The following is a 13,266-nucleotide window of genomic DNA, read 5'->3' on the forward strand; positions in this document are numbered from 1 at the left end:
GAATTCCACAGAAGTTTCTTGAGCACTATGGCTGCTGATCACCGTTTTCATTCAGAGATTGAAGGAGAAACTGCCACAGAGCAAGGGAGTATAGGGAGCAGTGGCAAAGGCCTACCTAGCAGGGAAGCCACAATTCTGTGGCTGGGCAAGGGGGTGTGTGGGCATCTTGATATTGGGCAGCAGCAGCAAGAGGACAATGCCCCAGCAAAGAGACAGCCACAGCACTGTGCATCTTGGCAGTGGGCCTTCCACATGGCTTTTCTGGAACTGCCAGAGAGGTATTCTGCAGTGGTACTCTGATAGGAAAATGGTTGAAGCTGAAACCGAACTTGTCCCAGGTCCCACGAGTGACTGTTAGACATTTTTCACTAATGGTGTAACATTTAGAATCAGTCGATTCAACTCTATCTTTGGAAAGGCCTCCATGAAGCAGAGGTCATTTTTTAGACTGCAGAAGCTACCTAGGGACAGTATCTTGTTTAGGTAATAGAAAAACAGTTCTTCAGGGAATCTTACATACAAGCCATATTCAAGTACTCACAATAATTGAAAAAAGAAACCCTCTGAGTGGGTAGTCACCATGGCTGCCTCTCAGCAGCAGACTGGATCTGGCTACCGAGAGACAGTCACCCAACAAAGATGATGAACTAACTTGTGTTAACCGGCCTGTTCCACACTAGCCCTGCAAAAGATCTGGAGATCAAAAAAGGTTCATTTGAGTTTTAAGCCTCTACTACAGATCTTGTCCAAGACATAGATAGGCTTGTCAGAAAAGATGAAGACCTTGTGAGTTCTTTGAAAAGAATAGACGGGTTCAGATTTGGACATAAAAGCCTTGTAAATGTTTTACACTTGCTAAGCTCACAAAAGCAGACCTGAGAAATCTTGTCTGAATTTCTATAGTTTTTCAACCTCCGAAAGTTAGAGTCTTATACTTCCACCCTCTGAAGTCTGTCTGTGGACAATTATTTGGAATCAAGCTTTGACTAAAAATCTAAGAGCCCAGAAACTGCCAAAGGCTAAAGAACCCTTGGACTCTAATTGAGAACTGGCCAGCTAGCGACAGGCTTACAGAAGACAAAGGGGACAGCGCCACATGAAAGAATGACGTTGTTTGCTGGGCTTTGTGCATTTTTTTTTTTTAAATTCTAGCTGCTTGGCAACTCTCCTAGATCACAGTTTTGGGAAAGAAATGGATCTCCTTGATGAAAACTGAGCTAACAGAGAACCCACTGATGGTCCACTCACCAATGGGGTTCGCCCTACACAAAAGACCCAACCAAGCTGATTTCCTGAGCAGAGGAAAAAGACAGGGGGAAGCTGGGGAAAGTGAGCCAGGTATGTTTGCACCGATGTAAAAGGTACCGCAGTACAAGCAGAACACTGCATCCTGGCCACACAAGGCACAGGGCTTGCAAGGTCTGACTAAGCAGTCCTCCCAGGGGCTACAAACAAGCTCCTAGAAGGCCAGGTGTTTCTCTAGCAGCACAGGCAAGGGACTTGAACACCAGTCACCTTGGAAAACAAATGGCACCATGGGGATAATAGTTTCGAAAAATAACTTTGTTTTCTAGCTATAATCTCTCCCTCCCTTAGATTTTGTTTTCTTTACTTCCCACTTCAGCACAAATTATGCTATTTACTTTGTTCTTGGCAACATGCTTGGAGCAAAATTAGATCAGTGTAATTGTCTCTGCTTTTAGTTTGTTTTCCAAAGAATAATAGCAACCTTTTCCCACCTTCAATCCATGCCCCCCCAAAAAGTTGGTTTGCACCACAAGTAGGTTCCCAACCAGTGAAATGTGGTCTTAGGGGCCCTTCTGCTCCAGGCAAGGAACCTGCACCCAGATTCTACTACAGCGTGGCCCTGCCCCAGGTCCCAGGATACAGAGATGACCAAGTCCCAGCCTCAAGGATTTTATACCTTATAACAGTGACCTCAGGTAATACTCTACTACCTATGGGAAAATAATAGAGTACTGTGAATAATCAAAAATAACGCAATATCTCACCTCAAGACAATGCCAATCATGCGGCTTCACTACCTGTTCCTTGCTGGGCTGGGGCAAGGGTAGGCGGAAGCACGTCAGACTGCAGAGTGGAGTAGGCCCAGGAGCAAAGTCAATTATTTGCTGCCGGATATTCAAGGACAGGTATATTTACTTTTTATTTCTTCTATTCTAGTCTAGCCTAGTCTACTCTATTCTCCATTTCATTCTACTTTCAAAGCAGACACAGAGCGGAAGACAGACACATTTCATATCTGTTGGTTCATTCTCCAAATTCCCACAACAGCTGGGGTTGGGCCAGGCTGAGTCAGGAGCTGGGAACTCCACCCAGGTCTCCCTGGCAGGAACTGAACTCTGGAGCCATCAGCAGCCAGGATGCGCATTAGCGGGAAACTGAAATTAAGAGCAGAGCTGGGAGTCAAACCCAGGCACTGTGATACGGGATGGAGGAATCCTAGGCAGTTTCTGAACCACCACTCAGGACTAGATACATCTATTACCCCAAACAATTACACATTCTCAGTATACAGAACTATGCACACTAACTGTGATAATTCTTCTTCGCTTGCTTTTAATTACCCATCTGCTAACATTTCAAGTTTTCTTATTTTTGTATTTTTTTCTTCACGAATTAAAAATGGCTTTTCTTGGTTTTGTATGCTTTATAAAATATTAACAAGAAGACTGACTTAAAATGGTTATGAAGATAATTATATAAATGCAATTAAAATGGGCCTGAAAAGAAATTTAATACTTTCTGATCTTTTCAACGTCAACTGACTTTCTTTGAAACCTGTTAGGTATACTCTAAACACAGATCCAAAGACAGGGCATTCCAACAGGCAAATGTTGATAACGTTGAATGTCGTGGTGAGAACATGACAGTGCCTCTTAAACATCATTGTTTTCCTTGTAGGAACTTTCATAAAATCTCATGATTACAAAAAACATATATTTTAAGTGAATTCTACACAAAGAGACCAGCGCTAACTTGAGCAAGCTTCTTAAATCCATTAAGCTTCAATTTCTCCTTTTTACACAGAGATAACACAATTTACCTCTAAAGTGTATGGCACTCATTACAACAGAATGAGAAGATCAACAGTGACTGGGGTGCCAAACTGCCCACTTGATTCCTTGAAAATCAAAACCAAGCCCAACAGTGACCCATTCGGTTCTGAAAATACAGAGCAGGCCACATACGGATGTAGTTTCTTGGCCTAATGAAATAGGAATAAGAGAAAAGTCCACAAATCACAAGTAGTTTGTGCAGAAGACAAATCATTGTAAACCATCTGCAGTCCAAATGTGGTCAGAATATAATATTTCCTGAACGAAAGACTCTCCAGGGAATCCGCAGAGATTTCTAAACCATTTGAGGCCGGCGCCGTGGCTCAGTAAGCTAATCCTCCGCCTGCAGCACCGGCACATTGGGTTCTAGTCCTGGTCGGGGTGCCAGATTCTGTCCCGGTTGCTCCTCTTCCAGTCCAGCTCTCTGCTGTGGCCCAGGAGGGCAGTGGAGGAAGGCCCAAGTGCTTGGGCCCTGCACCAGCATGGGAGACCAGGAGGAAGCACCTGGCTCCTGGCTTCAGATCGGTGCGGTGTGCCGGCCACAATGCGCTGGCTATAGCAGCCACTTGGGGGGTGAACCAATGGAAAAAGGAAGACCTTTCTCTCTGTCTCTCTCTAACTCTGTCAAAAAAATTAAATACATAAAATAAAATAAAATAAAATAAATAAAATAAACCATTTGATCTAGCTGGGAAAGAGATCTTGAAAGAAGAGTGGGTTGCAAACTTTGGTTAACTATCAGTGAGTGAATGGCAGAATCAATGTTATAAATAAAACTAGGTTACATGTTTTGCTCTCAACATAATGGAAAGGCCAAAGATATTCTGAAGAACAGTGAGGAAAAACCTCTCAGATTGCCTTCCTCCCACTTTTCTATTGCTTTGGAAACAACGCCACTTCTTCATATCAGATGAGGAGGACAACCTCACAGAAATGCAGACAGCCTGTGACACTCCAAGAGGGCTAAATGTTCTAAATATATTTCTAGAGTTGCACTGAGCTGCAAGAGGAAAGAGCTGTCTGTTTTCCATTTCACAAAGTGCTCCGACAACACTGAATCCATCAAATAAGACTGTAAGGGACCAGACAGAAGGTGATGCAATTAGGTTTGCTAACAAGCTGAAATTTCATTAGTTTCAGAAACTGCACAAAATTCAGTCTGATGCCACACAAATCTACAGAATCCTACTATATTCTAAACACCATTCTGGCTCCGAGAGATTCAAAGAGGTATATGTATACATGGACACTGTCCTTGTAGAGCGCACAGTCCATGAGATATTAACACTGGACATTCCAGAACACAGAGTGGGGGGAGGGGGGAGGGTTGGAATTAAGGCAGGAACGCTATCCGAAGGTCTTGTGTTCTATGATCAAAACCCTCTAGGGGCTGACCGGTCTTTGGGTCAGAAACAGAAGAGCCTAGGAGATGGGCATGGGTGGGTCAGGAGCACAAGTAGAAACTACAGCAGCAGTCTCAGTGAGTGATAACGGAACGGTTCCAGCTTAACCAGGTCTCTGAGCACAAAAAGGAAGGTACAGCTCTGTGCTACCTGAAGCAAAAGAGTGAGTAGGACCGGAAGGTTGATAATACTACAAATACTGAAACCAATATCCCAGGCAAATACTCAGTAACTTATGTCATGTCACATACTGCTCATTACCCTGAAGCACACAGTAAGGCCTCAGCAAACATCAATGAGCCCTCCAATCCTGAATCGGTCATTATCTGAGTCATTGGCCATGGGCCTCTCTCTCAATCTATCAGAAAATATTTATAAAAATATTACACAGGGGGCCAGTGCTATGGCACTGCAGGTTAATACCCTGGCCTGAAGTGCTAGCATCCCATATGGGTGCCGGTTTGAGTCCCGGCTGCTCCACTTCTGATCCAGCTCTCTGCTATGGCCTGGGAAAGCAGTGGAAGATGGTCCAAGTCCCTGGGCCCCTGCACCCATGTGGGAGACCCAGAGGAAGCTCCTGGCTCCTGCTTCAGATCAGCCCAGCTCTGGCCGTTGAGACCATCTGGGGAGTGAACCAGCGGATAGAAGACCTTTCTCTCTCTCTCTCTGCCTCTCCTTTCTCTGTGTAACTCTGACTTTCAAATAAATAAATAAATATTTTTTAAAAAAATTACACAGGTACTTCAAACAGTTTGTAGAAAAATTAAAAGATAAGTTTAGGGGCCGGCGCTGTGGTACACTAGGTTAATTGTCCGCCTGCGGCACTGGCATCCCATATGGGCGCCGGTTCTAGTCCCAGCTGTTCCACTTCCATTCCAGCTCTCTGCTGTAGCCTGTGATAACAGTGGAGAATAGCCCGGGTGCTTGGGCCCCTGCACCTGTGTGGGAGACTGGGAGGAGGAGGCACCTGGCTCCTGGCTTCGGATTGATGCAGCTCCTGCTGTTGCAGCCATTTGGGGAGTGAGCCAGCGGAGGGAGGACCTTTCTCTCTCTCTCTCTCTCTCTCTATCTCTATCTCTCACTGTCTGTAACTCTGTCAAATAAATAATAAAATCTTTAAAAATAAAAAGATAAGTTTATTTTGGTGTGAAAAATTGGAATGCATGCAAATGAAGTGCCTTTAAAAGGTTCCTGGAAAGTGAATATTAAAAAAAAAAAAACATGAATTTCAAAAATTTCCATGCCAAAGCATGTCTTTTTCCCCCCAAAGAAACCTTTTATTTAAGAAATACAAACTTCACGCATTTCATAAGTACAACTTTAGGAATACAGTGATTCTTCTCACCAAACCCACCCTCCCATCCACACTCCCACCCATCCTCCTCCTCCCTCTCCCATTCACAGTCCCACTCTCCACTAAGATCCATTTTCAATTAACGTTATACATAGAAGAACAACTCTATACTAAGTAAAGAGTTCAACAATTTGCACACACAAAAAAACTGTTCCTCAACAGTCAAGACAAGGGCAAAACATGTCTTTTAATTCCATTTTCTATGAACTTTTTGGAATATCCTTATAAACACAAAAAAATTATTCTATGTGATATAAAGAAAACACAAAATAAGGTACAAGTGAAGGAAGGGTCTTTTCCATGGAAACCTTTCTTAAAAGGCAAAAGATCTGTACAGCCTGGAGAGAAACCAGAATATGTGAATGGTCTTTTCCTAAGCTCAAAATGCTTGCCTCTAGTTGGGGAGAAAACACATGTATACATCTTGAAGAAACAATTTCATTTAAATTAAAGCGTGCGCCACATTAAAGTTGGCAAGAGTTTGGTCTCCCTGAGTGCCTGGAAGAAGCCACTTGGCACAGTGGTGACAAACAGCAGGACCCAGGGACGCTGTCACTGTAAGCCACGCATCTCCTTTACGCATCTCGGTCTGTCCTGGGAACAGGGCACGAAAAGTGCCTGGAGATGAGCCCTGCCACAGAACAGTGCTCCAAACACATGAATTCCCATGGAAGGACACCGATGCCAGTTTACACAGAGATGTCGACCTTCCTGAACGGCCATCCTGACCTTCATCTCTCTAAAACACGGCCTAACCTAACGGTCCAACAAACCACAGGGTAATGTGACACAGGAAGGACAAGGTAAACGCTGGTTTGGTCTGAGCTGTCACTTAGACTTGGTGCTTTTCAGAAGACAGTTGGCCAAGTACGAGTCCTTCCACCCACAGACCAACATGACTGTACAGAAGCAAAGGCACTCACTGCCTGAAAAACCAACATATCTTCCCAGCAAAGAATAAGAATTATGAAAGACTCCGGTCAGCAGTTAGGGCTTAGCACTCAGGTTGGTTATGATACAAGATAAGGAAGATGAGAGCATTGGAAATCCACAGCCCTGGAGAGCCTTTGGTCTCGTGGTTAGGATGCAGGGTGAGACACCCGCGTCCCGTATCAGAGACCCTGGTTTCAAGTTCCTGCTGCACTCCCAGTTCTACTCCTGGTTCTATCTTTCTGTTGATGCACACCTGGAAGCAGCAGGTAGTAACCGAAATAACTGTGTCTCCGTCATCGACTCTGGAGACCTGGAGTGCGTTCCTGGTTCCTGTTAAAGGCAGATGAGGAGTAAACCAGGGAATGGAAGCTCTCTCTTTCTATTTCTCAGTCTCTCAAATAAATAAAATGCTTAAAAATAGACACCATTAGCGTCTGCCGCTGGCAGAACAAGCAATAAGGAGTACCCATTTAGTGGGAGGGAGGGAAGGAGGAACAGAGGGAGAGAGGAAGGCAGGAATTGCTAACTATGGAGCCGAGGCAAGAGCTCCCATCAGGCACTCCTCAGATATTTCAGGGCTTCTTATTAGGAAAGAATTGCGACTGAGTGCTTTTTCTTTCAGGTCTGCATTACACCTAGAGGAGCACGTATTTTTAAGAAAACGTCTTCTTCCACCTGCAGGTAAGGAACAGCGCATGCTGTGAGCCCACAGTAATTTATTTATCTTCATATTCAGGACGAGGCCATGATCTTCATCCTCCATTCGCCTCACCCAGGATGCGCAGGAAAGGAAATTCTCTATGAAGCTGTCAGGCTTCATGGCTTGAAGCACATTGTTTCCTGCAAACAGCAATCTTCGTGCAGAGGGATGAGGTCTCACGTTTCACCATATTTTTCACAACTAGATATTAAGACAACAATGAGAGTCAACTGAGAGCTGGAATTGTGTCTGTTTCATTTGCTGTTGTGCGCCAATGACCTAGCACCCTGTCTGGCACATAGCAGGTGCTCAGTAGACATTTTTGAATGAAGTACCCTGGCCGGCGCCACGGCTCACTAGGCTAATCCTCCGCCTTGCGGCGCCGGCACACCAGGTTCTAGTCCAGGTCGGGGCGCCAGATTCTGTCCCGGTTGCCCCTCTTCCAGGCCAGCTCTCTGCTATGGCCAGGGAGTGCAGTGGAGGATGGCCCAAGTGCTTGGGCCCTGCACCTGCATGGGAGACCAGGATAGGTACCTGGCTCCTGGCTTCGGATAGGTGCGGTGTGCCGGCTGCGGCGGCCATTGGAGGGTGAACCAACGGCAAAGGAAGACCTTTCTCTGTCTCTCTCTCTCTCTCACTGTCCACTCTGCCTGTCAAAAAAAAATAAATTAAAAAAAATAAAAAATAAAAAAAAAAGAATGAAGTACCCTATTTCAACTTGAGAAGGTGAGAGTTTTCCATCCAGAATAAAACTTCAAGATGCAAAAGAGGTGTTAAAAAGAAGGTTCCAGGCTGGCGCTGCGGCTCAGTAGGCTAATCCTCTGCCTGCAGCGCTGGCACACGGGGTTCTAGTCCCGGTCGGGGTGCCAGATTCTGTCCCGGTTGCTCCTCTTCCAGTCCAGCTCTCTGCTGTGGCCTGGGAGGGCAGTGGAGGATGGCCCAAGTGCTTGGGCCCTGCACCCGCATGGGAGACCAGGATAAGTACCTGGCTCCTGGCTTCGGATCGGCGCAGCACGTCGACTGCAGTGCACCGGCCATAGTGGCCATTTGCGGGGTGAACCAATGGATGGAAAACCTTTCTCTCTGTCTCTCCCTCTCACTGTCTAACTCTATCTGTCAAATAAAAAAAAAAAAAAGGGAAGGTTCCAGAAAAGTTGACTCTGGCTTTGATCAATACACATTTCAGTCTTGAAATCCCAAATGATCATAGTCTGATTCACAGTATGATTCAACGTCTGTGAGTATTGTTTGTTTGCTTAGAAAAATGGATCAATCCTAACCAACTACCTCATCGGCGGTGGTGAAAAATTTCAGACCACTATTCACTTGCCGTGGTTTCAGGCATGCTTCTCCCAAAGCCTCAACAGCAGCCCCTAGAAAGCCCTAATCCACCCCACTCAATAAATACTACAAGACTGGCCTTGGCCTCTGGTATAAGACAATAAAACACAAAAAGAAATGAAAATGCTCTAAGCTGTGGGTGACCCCAAGATAAACAATGTTTAAAAGGCCTCAATAAGAAATCCGATAGTTTTATGCAAACATCCTTTTTGTACTCAGAACATAAATCACTTCTCAGGCGGGCTCAGTTTCAGGGTTCTAGTTAATCATTTGGCTGTGGCAAACACTAAGAGCAATCAATCTCACAGGCTTTGGAATTCGTGGAAAAACTGGCTGCCCATACAAGCTAGCTTCTCCAGTCCTGCTACTTCTAACTTTTACTTTAGTAGCTAAAAGTTAACCAAAGTGGCAGAAGTACATCCTCTCTTTAACCTATAGGTTGCCCTTCAGTCTAGCCAACTAAAAACAGGCCCCTTTAAAAAGGACAAAGAGAAAGCAAAATTGTATCTTTTCAGTACCATACCCAGAGTAGAAACTTCATAGTGTCAAATTTATTTAAAGACAAGAGATAAAGTCACAACATCCTCCTTGTAAAGAAACACTGAACAGGTCCAATGCCTTTTGATCTGTGTGTGGGGACTTGACAAGCGATCCGAGTTGTTGGGGGGAGCCCAGGATGCCCAACACAACCAAAGCCCTGCAGCTCCATCTTTCTCTCTTTTGTATACTGGAGATCATAAAAGAGATTTCATTTGAAAAACAGGTTGCCTTTCTACAAGAAGTTTGAAAAATAACTTCTGTGGTCCAAAGTGCAGCACTCTTGCTTTAAGACAGGCTACAGCTGACATTTCCATCTCCTTTGGGAATCTGCAGGCTCTTCCTGAGACGGGCATTACAAGCTCTGAGACCTTCCCCTTGTCTCGAAAAACACACAAAGCTGCTGGAGTCAGCTCCTGTGCTGACTTGACTTGAAAAGAGAGAGTAGCATTGTTGACCTTGAAAATTCAGACAGTGCAGTATCTTGATTTTCTGCTTGGTTATGTCCAATCTACGGATTCGCCACTCACATACCCTACCTCTCACTCATTTGTTCATGCTCCACTGCCTCTTGGAGTCATCAGTTTGGCTCTGACTTTGGCAAACACACAAACACAAACCAGCCCACACAGACCAGAAGGTGAATAGGAGGTGGGCCCAGCCTCTCACCAGGTTGCTCTCTCAGGTTTGGAAAAACCAAGCCGGAAGGCAGCATGAGCATAGGTATACAATGCACTGAACGTGTGTCTTGAAGTATGTTGTCCAAGGAAGAAAGGAAAATATGTGAGAAAACCAAGAAATAAAAGAAGACCCCTAAGCTGGAACTTAGTCACTTAGAAATGTGAGTACCTGTACATGGTGATGTAAAATGGTCTCCAAAATATGATTAAAAGACAAGGTATAGAATGAAGTGTACAGTACACTCCATTTCAAGGAAAAAACATTAACATATATATACATATATGGTGTGTTCACATGGAAATCACCTAGAAGGAGACCCAAGAGTCAGTATAAGGTTTAAGGTATAGGTTATGTCCTGAGAAGACTTTGACAAGGGTAGAGGTCAACTGGGTACTAAATAAGCTCTTTGTTCCATTGGAGTTGTTTACTATGAGTATGCATTGGCCTTGCAATAATTTTTTAATCGGAAACAGTTTTTAAGATTTCTTATTTATTTAGTTGAAAGGTAGAGGGAGAGGGAGAGACAGAGAGGTCTTTCGTTCACTGTTTCACTCCCCAAATGGCCACAATGGCTGGAGCTGGGCCAATCCAAAGCTTCTTCCAGGTCTCCCTTGCAGGTACAGGCCCAAGGACTTGGGCCATCTTCCACTGCCTTCCCAGGCCATAGAAGAGAGTTAGATCAGAAGAGGAGCTGACAGGATATGAACTGGCACCCATATGGGATGCCGGCTTCACTTGGCCCACTATGCCACAGAACCGATCCCTGTAATAATTCTTATATATATGCACATATACATATATACACACAAACATAAATGTTTATTTGAACATTGTCCATCTCTTTCATGAAGCTGTTAAGTCCCACAGAAGGGCACACCCCACGTCTATAATTCTTTAGAAAAAAAAAAAAAACGAGAGAATATAGAAGAGATTGAGAAAAGCAAGCTCCTCAGAAACAGAACCAAAGATGGGAGAGGAAGCAGTAAACACACACCCAAAGCAACATACTCAAAAGCCAACTGCATATTTGCTGCCCAGGATGTCCAGGCCCCAGGGCCAATTAACCAAAGCGTGGCACTCACTGTGGGCCTTTCAATCCGCAGGCACTGCCTCCACTCTGCCATTTCCAGAACGTGCTATTGCCAGGATTGTGGGGACAGCCAAAATACAAAGGAGCAATAGACTTCCAAATCGGCAGCTTTATGCAGCACATAAAGAAAGAGCAATATGAAAATAGCTCTCCCCAAAGAAACAGTATGAATAACATTCCTGATCTGAGAGTTTTTAAAAGAACACTATTTCTCAAACCCATATTTCAAACTAAGAAGGCTTTATTCAGAAAGAGTTGGAACCCCTCCTCTCCCAATCCAGAAAAATGCCTTATGTTCACCTGATACAATGAATGTCACATGGATTTTGCTGGTGCATGCTGACCTACTTCATGGCATTTTCAGAAATCCATGTTTACATTCACAGTGACTATAATTCATAAAAATAAATGCTAACAAGAAAAGGTTGGATTCCATTAAAGATGGCACCCATCATAAAAGGTTGAGTTTTGGGTCAAGTTATTGAGCATCAGTGTCTGTGGTCCACAAATAAACAGCAGTTAATTCACCAGAATTCTTACAACAAGGAGCTTTGGATACACGGAGATGCATAATTAAGAACAGATACATAATTAATAGCTCTGTAGCATATGGAAATGAGAATGTTAATTCTGAAACTCAAGAATGCTCACTAAATCCCAATTCACTGATGAATTTAATATTTTTGTTTTCTTGCACTATTTCAACAAACTTCTTTAGAAGATCTTTTGGTTCCTCTCTTCTCCAGCCTAGGTTGCCAGTGACTAGAAACATTTAAAGTGCTCAATTATACCATCATATCGAGTTATTTTATTCAGCTGAAACTGAAGCAGAGACTTATTTTCTCAGGCTTCACTAGTTAATAGCTCAGTGGTTCTGGACAAGTAACAGCCTTTCTCAAGCTTAATTTCTTCATCAATAAAATTAAAAATTTTAATCAAGTAGTCCCTGAGCTACTTTTCCACTCCAAAAATATATGATTCTATGAATTTCATTAGCATATTCCTAACCAACAACAAAAATAGTCACTCCTCTATACTTCTAAAGAAACAACCCAAAAATCCCAGATATCCCCTCATTTCTAGAAGCTGTTCTCTAGTTTGATAGAAGGGAAGGGAATGGATTTAGAGTGAAGAAATGACATTTTCATCACATACTAATCCAGACAAGGTAGCTGCTTATAACTTTAATGATTTCCAAGGTCATCTCCAAGATTCAATAACCTCCACAAGTCGGGAAAATTCTTGGGAGAAACAAGTCAATTTAAGTTGGCTTGAGCTTTCAAGAAAACCCTAATCTCAGGAAAGCACCACCAATACCAGGTTACTGAGCACAAATGCTCCAACTGAGGCTCAGCTGGCCTTGGATATCCTCTCCCCCTGCAACCTAGCACCCTGATATTTCCTGAACATCTTTTTCTCTTTTAAGATTCATTATGTGTTTTTAAAGACAGAAGACCGAGAGAGGGAGAGACCAACCGACAGTCTTCCATCAGCCGGTTCACTCCCCAAGTGGCTGCAATGGCCAGGGCTGGGCCAGACCTAAGTCAGGAGCCCAGAGCTGCATCCAGTTCCCCTATGTGGGTAGCAGGGCCCAAGCTATTAGGTCATCTTTCACTACTTTCCCAGGAGCATGAGCAAGAAGCTGGATCAGAAGCAGAGCATCCACAACTTGAACCATGCTCCAATATGGGATGCCCTCATCACAGGCTGTGGCCCAAACCACTGCCCCACGATGCCAGCCCCTTCCTGCACATCTTAACAATAACACTCACCCAAAACACTTACACAGGGACACGAGTTGCTCACATGATCCCATTTCACACATCCTCATAGCGGCTCCGTAAGACAGACTTAAGATTCTGGCTTTAAACATCAGAAAACTGAGACCAAGAGAAAATATTTTATCAAACATGACATGGCTGGAAAGTGGTTGGACTGAAGTAACAGATGCAGATCATTGCCTGACATTCCCACTCTCCTTGTAAGCTTCCACTTCCCGTGACCTGGTTCCTGCACACAGTCAGGTCTAAGGGCAAGGGCTTTCCTGTATGGTGCACATTTAAGCCAATATGTGATGGTGTTATCAAGACTCTGAGTAAACCACACAACTGCTCCTTAGAAACTAATAGTGGCAGCCGGCGCCATGG

The 13,266-nt window shown here is 44.1% G+C and overlaps 1 protein-coding gene and 1 non-coding gene across 3 annotated transcripts in view; both read right to left on the reverse strand.

Annotated features, from left to right (window-relative positions):
- Window positions 1–13,266, reverse strand: part of FRAS1 (Fraser extracellular matrix complex subunit 1) — a 491,248-nt gene that overhangs the window by 376,027 nt on the left and 101,955 nt on the right. The gene's annotated exons all lie outside the window — the stretch shown is intronic.
- On the reverse strand, window positions 6,079–6,195 carry LOC127483381 (U5 spliceosomal RNA). The gene has a single exon (XR_007909554.1). It is a non-coding gene; the product is annotated as a U5 spliceosomal RNA (small nuclear RNA).

This window comes from Oryctolagus cuniculus, chromosome 8, assembly GCF_051225735.1.
Source record: "Oryctolagus cuniculus isolate XC-2025 breed Fujian yellow rabbit chromosome 8, ASM5122573v1, whole genome shotgun sequence".
Lineage (NCBI taxonomy): Eukaryota > Metazoa > Chordata > Mammalia > Lagomorpha > Leporidae > Oryctolagus > Oryctolagus cuniculus.